Below are 8,018 nucleotides of genomic sequence, written 5' to 3' on the forward strand. Positions count from 1 at the left end.
AATTACCTCTACAAACTTACCAAACTGCTCATCCATTTTGGCTTTTCTATTTCTGTGTGGAAATGGTTGGAAGGTCGTGTCATGGAAATCTTATTGTAACTCTTGCTCTTGTGGCCCATTTTCTTTGTCGTCCTTCTTCTCTGCTTCCTACACTTCCACTGGTGTCTTACCTATCCTTGTCGGATATGGCGGATCATGAGTAAACTTGCCACCTCTTGTGGTTATGGCATTGACCTTCTCAAGGTTAGTGGCAAAAGGCAGAGCAGTGGTCAACTGGGTTAATTGAGATTCTATCTTTTTATTATAGTTAAGTTGGTCTTGTATGGCAGAAGAAAAACTATCCATTTTAGCATTTATATTTTCTAGGACCTTGTCATTAAAAGAAAGCTTTTGAAAATACTCTCATTAATCCTAGCTTGTTCTAAGATTAAGTTTCTTCAGGATGGTTGCTTGGGGTTAGAAGAATTATTGTAATTACCTAGATACTTACCTTGATAAGTTGACCATTGTTGTTGTTTCCATCCTTGTCTCTATTGTTATGAACCTGAATTGTTGATGATGATGTTTGCATCCTCTTGATATTCAGGGAATTCAACCCCCAAATATTCCCCGCATATATTTTGAGCATTGAATGCATCTTGAATGGCCTGATAATCTTTCTTGTAATTGTCTCGCTATTCGAGCCAATTCAACAGTACGTACATCTTGGTTGATAGTGAACACACCTCTTTTGGTATGTTTTCACTCTTATTACATGATTGAATATTGCATGATGACCAACCTTGATTAGATGCTATCTTTTCCATAAGACTTTCAGCTTTTCCAAGAGTGAGTGACATGAATGATCCTCTAGCAGTGCCATTGAGTTGTTCATGGGCTTTCTGAGTTAATCCATGGTAGAAACTTTGCATGAGCAACCAATCTTCCATCCCATGATGGGGTAGTCTGAAACATATTCTTGAAAACATTCCCATGCTTCTAGAATTGTCTCTCCTTTCTGTTGTTGGAAGTTTGAAATCTTTCCTCTTAAGGCATTGGTCTTGCCTATAGGGAAAAACTTTTCTAGGAAGGTCTTTGAACACTTTGCCCATGTATTCATGTGATCTTTGTTGGTGTATAACCACTACTTCGCTCTTCCCATAAGTGAAAATAGGAACAAACAAAGTAGTATGATGTCTTGAACAACATCCTTGATGACTATTGTGCTACTTATCTCCAGGAAATTCTGAAGATGAGCACTAGCATCTTCATGTGCCTTTCCGCTGAATGGGGTAGCTCACACCATGTTGATGAGGCTTGGCTTGAGCTCGAACTAAAGATTATTGGTTTTGAGTGTTGGTTTAGTGTGAATGTTCTCGGTGCTTGGAGCAGAGAATTCACGTAGAGTCTTGTCAGCCATGGCTTCAGAAACTGGTGCTAAGCTTCTTCTTACTGTGGTCGATTTTGATTGATGGAATTTGTTGAATCACAACCAATCCTGCAATACCCTATGTAAGATATGAACAAAGACAAACAAGGGTAAGCTTGCTAAAGCAAAGGTTATGATTTCATCAATAAGTATTTATTTGGTCAATTCTCTTAGCCATGTGCCCGTCCCCGGCAATGGCACCAGAAATGCTTGTTGACGTTTCTTAGTATCACTCTTAACTAAGTTGTCATCCCTAGCATGATGCTAGAAATGCATTGTTGGTAATTATGAGAACAATTGTAAACTATATATATAAGGTATCCACAAGTGCACAGATAATTTACCATTGTAGCATTTCACCCGGGAGTATACTGAGTATCATTATTTGTATTTTATCCACAGGGAGGAGCTATGGGGTTGTGTTGGCGCAGAGATATTGACAAATATGTATACTTATGATAAAACCACTCTCATGCTATAGTAGGGGTAAGTCAAGTGATAAATAAATGATAAGTGTAAGGTAATAATGGTATTCCAGAGATAGAAATAGATACTCATAAAATGTAGTAAGGCTAAGCAGGAGATTCGTTAAGAGCAAAAGATTCCTAAGTCATTACTTATCTACTAAGTCTTTTGTACACCCAAGTATATACACTCTCATATATAGTATAACTAACTTTGGATCTATGCATAAGGAACATTACTAAGGAACATTAAGAATAGAGCTTGTCTTCCTTCGCAATCATGTTCTACATTCTCTACAAATAGGGAGTGGACTACAATGGATTCAACAGGAGTGTCACATCCGCGATCTACCACATGATCTAGAGTGCAGAATACATCCGCAGGCAAACAATATCTAAGAAGCATGCTTACATAATGTCGACCACTTAACTCTCTCGAGAATTGAGCTAAGAGCTTTGCGAACATATGCATATATTCATCATCAATCATAACTATATCAAGCATATTACTAGAGCAAACTAGGAACATAATAAATAGCAACATAATATTGAAGTAGAACAAAGTCATAATAAAGAGATATAATTGCTATACTAGTCTCCAAATGGCAGATCTAGAATCCTATGCGAAAGCCCAAACTCTACTTGAACCTTGCTAGCTAGCCTATACTAGAAACTTGAAGAATTGGAGCTCTATTCTCTTTTCTCTAGAAATCCTAATTTTTGGTCTACTCTTGACTTATGGTAGCCTACTCTAGAGGGGGGCAAGGGCTGGTTATATAGGCTGGAGCATCAATCCTGAGCCCTCAGATCAAACTGAGTTGAAAGAACAACGTAGATGCAATCTAGGAGACGGTGGAGGAACCAACATCGAAGCGGAGCATGACATGTGGGCCCAAGGGGCCGGGTGGCCTGATGAGGACATGACCTCCATACATATGACCATGCTTGGAGAACCATATAGAGACCAAGGAGATCAGCAAGGGTGTCCAAGTCAACAAGGAGGCCTGAGGCTAATTCGGTTCGAGTCCCCGAGGTGGTGCCCAAAGCAACTCAAGTTCGAGTCTATCTCGGCCTCTAGGACCAGTCTGCCTTAAACTGGTCATCTAGGATGCATCCAGACTCTGTTTTTGATGATTCACATATGGATGGAAAGCTAATTGGATAAGGAAGCCAACCCAATTGGTTTCACGTCAAAAGACCTTCGGAATCAACTAGAATTATCCAAACAAGTCAGCATCCAGAATCTGCCAGGGTGCTGCGACACCGTCTTTTGGTCCATTGGACCGTGTATCGTGTTTGGGCCCATTAGGGGGTGCGTCTAGAGGGGGTGACGCCCAAGACTCTATAAATAGCAGCCATTGCTCTCCTTAGGGTTTGGGTTTTGTTTAGTTCTTGATTTCCTCATGAAACAGACATCGTTTTGCTGCAACTGTCGCCGCTAAGGCCGCTTGCTGTGAATCAGGGCCCTAGTTCTTGATCTTATTCGCCTATGGCGATTAGTCCTTTCGAATAAAGACTTGAACTCCTTCTTGATTTTATAAGCCTCATATTTATTTGCAATTTCAGATTGCATTCATCCCGTTCTTGCTTGTGTTCTCGATTCGCTTGCAGGAAAGCCTTCTCGGCGAGGTCAATCGCGTTCGCGTGGTTGATAACCAACGGAGTAGTGGTGTAACAGTTGTGGGGGTCCAAATCAATCTTGGTTCAAAGCCTAGATTGTGAACGTCGAGTCTCTACCAATCGACGCTATCATACCTTTCGGAAGATCGGGCCTAGTCTACATCAAGTGGTATCAGAGCCCTTGTTGCCTGTTAGGTATAACTTTATTTTTTCCCTTTAGATTGCTACTATTTTTGTTTTACCTATAGTCCACAAAAAGCCAAAAAAATATACACTATCACATATCTCTAGTCGTACAGCCCCGTTGTGCCTTTGTAATTTTTTTAATTTCAGTTTGCTTTATTGAACTATCGTCCCTCGCCGTGTCTTAGTGTTCGTTGTGTTCTGATCTTGTTCTTGGTCTAGTGTCAAGTCTTGTTTCCTAGTGTGGCTTGCATCAGATTGATCTGTAGTTTTTCTTTGGATCTAAAATAGTCACTGAGTGGGTTGCGTGATTGAGTTTGTTTTGTCTAGCAATTCCTTCTATGGCTTCCTCAGTTAAGTATTTTTCTTCCACGGTGGAAATATCTAAAGTCTAATCTCTTATGTGCGGCACTTTTGTGAGATAAAAAAACATAAAACAAAGAAAAAGGCAAAGAGGTGCAAAAACCAAAAGAAGGAAAAAAAGCCGCACCTAAAAAAAAGAGAAAAAAATAAAGAAGGAAAGAAAAAGAAAGTGAAAAAAAGTTCAGAAGTGCTTGCATCCTTTTGAGTCCTTGTGCTGAGTTGTATTGTATTGCTTGCTTGAACTAGGTTCAGGACGAGTTTAGGCCAACGACATAGACTAGCTTGGGACTACTTTTCAATCTTGCAATTTCTGAATTAAATTATTGCTATTCCTTGCTACTATATTGTGCCTGTCCAAGCTCCACTTTCTTCTAAACAAGTACAGGTTCGCCTTGCAACTGTTACACTCAAGCTACAATGGTATCATAGTCACCGACCGATTGCACCACCTGTTGCTTTGGTAAGAACACTTGTAAGTCTGTGGTAAGATGCTTGAGAGTTGAGTGCCTTGTTTTTCCTTGTCCACATCCTATAGTAGTTTATAGGAAAATACATACTTGTGTGTTTTCTTGTTTGATTCTAACAATGACAGGTTGTTCATATCCACCAACTTATGATGGTATAGGTGCTGATGAGTACATGGAGTGGGAAATTGCCATAGATAACATATTTGCTACTCGCTTTATGTGTCCAAGGAGGAAGGTAAAAAATGCATCTAGTGTTTTGCGACATTCTGCTTTATCTTGGTGGGAGTCTTTAGATCCTTCTGATAAACCTCAAACTTGGAATGATATGAAAGATCTTATGAGAAAAAATTTTGTTAATCCATCTCTTGTAATTAATTCAAATGATGAGGTGCATCAACTAGATCAATCTCTTGTTATTCCTCCTGCTATGCCTAACCTTTTGCAGGACAATGTACAAAAGAGCAAGGATGACGTGACAGAAAATGAGATGCTCATAGTCTCATGTGACAATTTAGAACCATCAACTATTACTCCTGCTGAACATGAGAGCAAAGGTAAAGCCCACGATGCTAAACTCATGGAAGGTGAGAGTTCTCTTGATGTGCTGAATTTTTCCACCAATCATGCTATGATAGAGCAAATTTTAGTGGAGCCTTCGCTTGATTTACCTTTGTCACAAGATGATTTGCTTGATGTTTTTTGTGATGAAGATGACTTGAATGATGATATTTATGTTATACCCATGCAATCATTGAAGAATGATCATGCTATATGTGTGCTGAAATCGAGCACTTGTGCTGAAAATAGACTTGTTATTCATAATGCTAGTGAAATTGATGAGCCAAAATTGTTGTCTTCTTTAAATACTTTGGGTTACATTGAATTTGATGTTCCATGTAATTTTAGTTCTTTAGAGGACAAACTTTATGCATATGCTGATTTACCATGGTTCTCTAGACATACATATCATGTTTTTGGTAAATATAACAACCAAGTGCAATATTTGATACAACGAGTTTATATTTGTACAAATTCGAATTCTCCTTTTGTTGTGCAAAGTAATGATCAACTAGAGGATAGTAAAATCAACACTATTATTATGCTATATTCCTCTAGTTTTGCTATTTGAACACAAGTGGAATCCAAAGAAAGGGAGCATATGTTTCTTGTTAGTACTAATCTTTTGCAGGATAGTATTGGAAAGATCGTGTGTATTTCAATCGAGCAGACTACATGTCTGTAGGACAAGACATGATACAAACCTAGACATGTGGTCATATTCTTTCTCACAACATTGACCATTTTCATTATTTTGGAAACCTCAATTGTCCTCATGTTGTGCAGGGTTGACTTCAAACAAAATCGACGCCGAGGATGGCTTTTCGTCAAGAAAGGGAGGATGATGAGGACATGACCTCCATACATATGACCATGCTTGGAGAACCATATAGAGACCAAGGAGATCAGCAAGGGTGTCCAAGTCAACAAGGAGGCCTGAGGCTAATTCGGTTCGAGTCCCCGAGGTGGAGGCCCAAAGCAACTCAAGTTCGAGTCTGTCTCGGCCTCCAAGACCAGTCTGCCTTAAACTGGTCACCCAGGATGCATCCAGACTCTATTTTCGATGATCCACATATGGATGGAAAGCTAATTGGATAAGGAAGCCAACCCAATTAGTTTCACGTCAAAAGACCTTCGAATCAATAGGAATCGTTTAAACAAGTCAGCGTCCAGAATCTACCAGGGTGCTGTGACACCGTCTTTTGGTCCATTGGACCGTGTATCATGTTTGGGCCCATTAGGGGGTGTGTCCAGGGGGGTGATGCCCAAGACTCTATAAATAGCAGCCATCGCTCTCCTTAGGGTTTGGGTTTTGTTTAGTTCTTGATTTCCTCGTGAAACAGACATCGTTTTGCTGCAACTGTCACCGCCAAGGCTGCTTGCTATGAACCAGGGCCCCAGTTCTTGATCTTATTCGCCTGTGGCGATTAGTCCTTTCGAATAAAGACTTGAACTCCTTCTTGATTTCATAAGCCTCATATTTATTTGCAATTTCAGATTGCGTTCATCCCGTTCTTGCTTGTGTTCTCGATTCGCTTGTAGGAAAGCCTTCTGGACGAGGTCAACTGCGTTCGCGTGGTTGATAACCAACGGAGCAGTGGTGTAACGGTTGTGGGGGTCCAAATCAATCTTGGTTCGAAGCCTAGATCATGAATGTCGAGTCTCCACCAATTGATGCTATCATACCTTTCAGAAGATTGGGCCTAGTCTACATCATGGCCTACAGGTAGGGATGAAAACGGTATGGATATTTTTCGACCGTATTTGAAACCGAATCCGTTTAGAGGGGTTGAGATCTATCCATATCCGAGTCTGGATATCCAACATCTGATACCGTATCCGTATCCAAATACTCAAATCGCATATTTATGATGTCGATATCCAATCATATCCTATCCAACATAGTTGACACTATCCGTATTCGAATCTGAATCTGGATAGAAATATGAAAACAAATGTAATATCGGTGATATCCATCTGTATCCAATCCATTTTCATCCCTACCTATAGGTGAGCCTCCTATCCTCTGCTTCGATGGCGTGGCTTCTAGTGTCCTATGGAACCTTCTAGAGTTGATTTTGCTATGGATAAGCGTGATTTTATTTGATGATTTGATCCTCCTTGACGGTTTTCTAGAATAACCCTGCTAAAAACACAGATTCTCCAAACTCATGAAAATTGTCAGTTTAAACCCCTAAGCCTATGTTAGTGATCCTTTTTATGCATTTATACAAGTAAAGTTGACTATTTATGTTGGATGATAACTACCGTCAACAGCCCCCAACAAGAGGAATGCACTGGCCAGCCTCATGGAGGATGTCATTTTCGAGATCATCTGCCACCTCGCTGCCCGCTCCTTGTTCTGCTGTAAATGTGTCTGACACTCCTAGAAAAACCTCATCTCGGACCCCAATAACCATAAAAAGCTACCCTAGACTATGACAGACTTCTTCTACGACACCGACCAAGGCTATTGATGCTACACTAGGGTCACTGGTGAACACCCCTCTTTGTCCTTCTTGCCCTTCACTTTGGCCAATGTAGCTGTCTCAGATATCTACAACGGCCTCATTGTATGCTGGTGCTGAGGGGCTGATGGATCATACTGCTATGTTGTCTGCAATCTGGCAACCAAGGAGTTCAAGGAACTATCGCCTAGCATCCATTCTGTTGGTGAGGCTTGATTGGGGTTTGATCCAAAAGCCTCCTCGCACTTTGATGTGATTGAATATATAAAAGAGGAGCAGTTTGATTAGTGCATGGGTGTGGACATCTACTCATCTAAAACTACAGCATGGATCTATAAGAAATCTAAATGGGGCAGGAATGCTTGTGTGGCAATTGAGAGATCAGATAGGAGATCATAAAAAACTATGTATCTTAACAGTTTTCTACACATTATGGAGTACTCATGGGGCTATCAGATACTTGCTATGGATATGGAGGGACATGGAG

General features: G+C 40.4%; 1 non-coding gene across 1 annotated transcript; it reads left to right on the forward strand.

Annotated features, from left to right (window-relative positions):
- Positions 1-927: 927 nt before the first annotated feature.
- On the forward strand, positions 928-1,033 carry LOC136511779 (small nucleolar RNA R71). The gene has a single exon (XR_010772842.1). It is a non-coding gene; the product is annotated as a small nucleolar RNA R71 (small nucleolar RNA).
- Positions 1,034-8,018: the final 6,985 nt, after the last annotated feature.

The sequence above is a fragment of the Miscanthus floridulus genome, chromosome 1 (genome assembly GCF_019320115.1).
Source record: "Miscanthus floridulus cultivar M001 chromosome 1, ASM1932011v1, whole genome shotgun sequence".
NCBI classification, from domain to species: Eukaryota; Viridiplantae; Streptophyta; class Magnoliopsida; order Poales; family Poaceae; genus Miscanthus; species Miscanthus floridulus.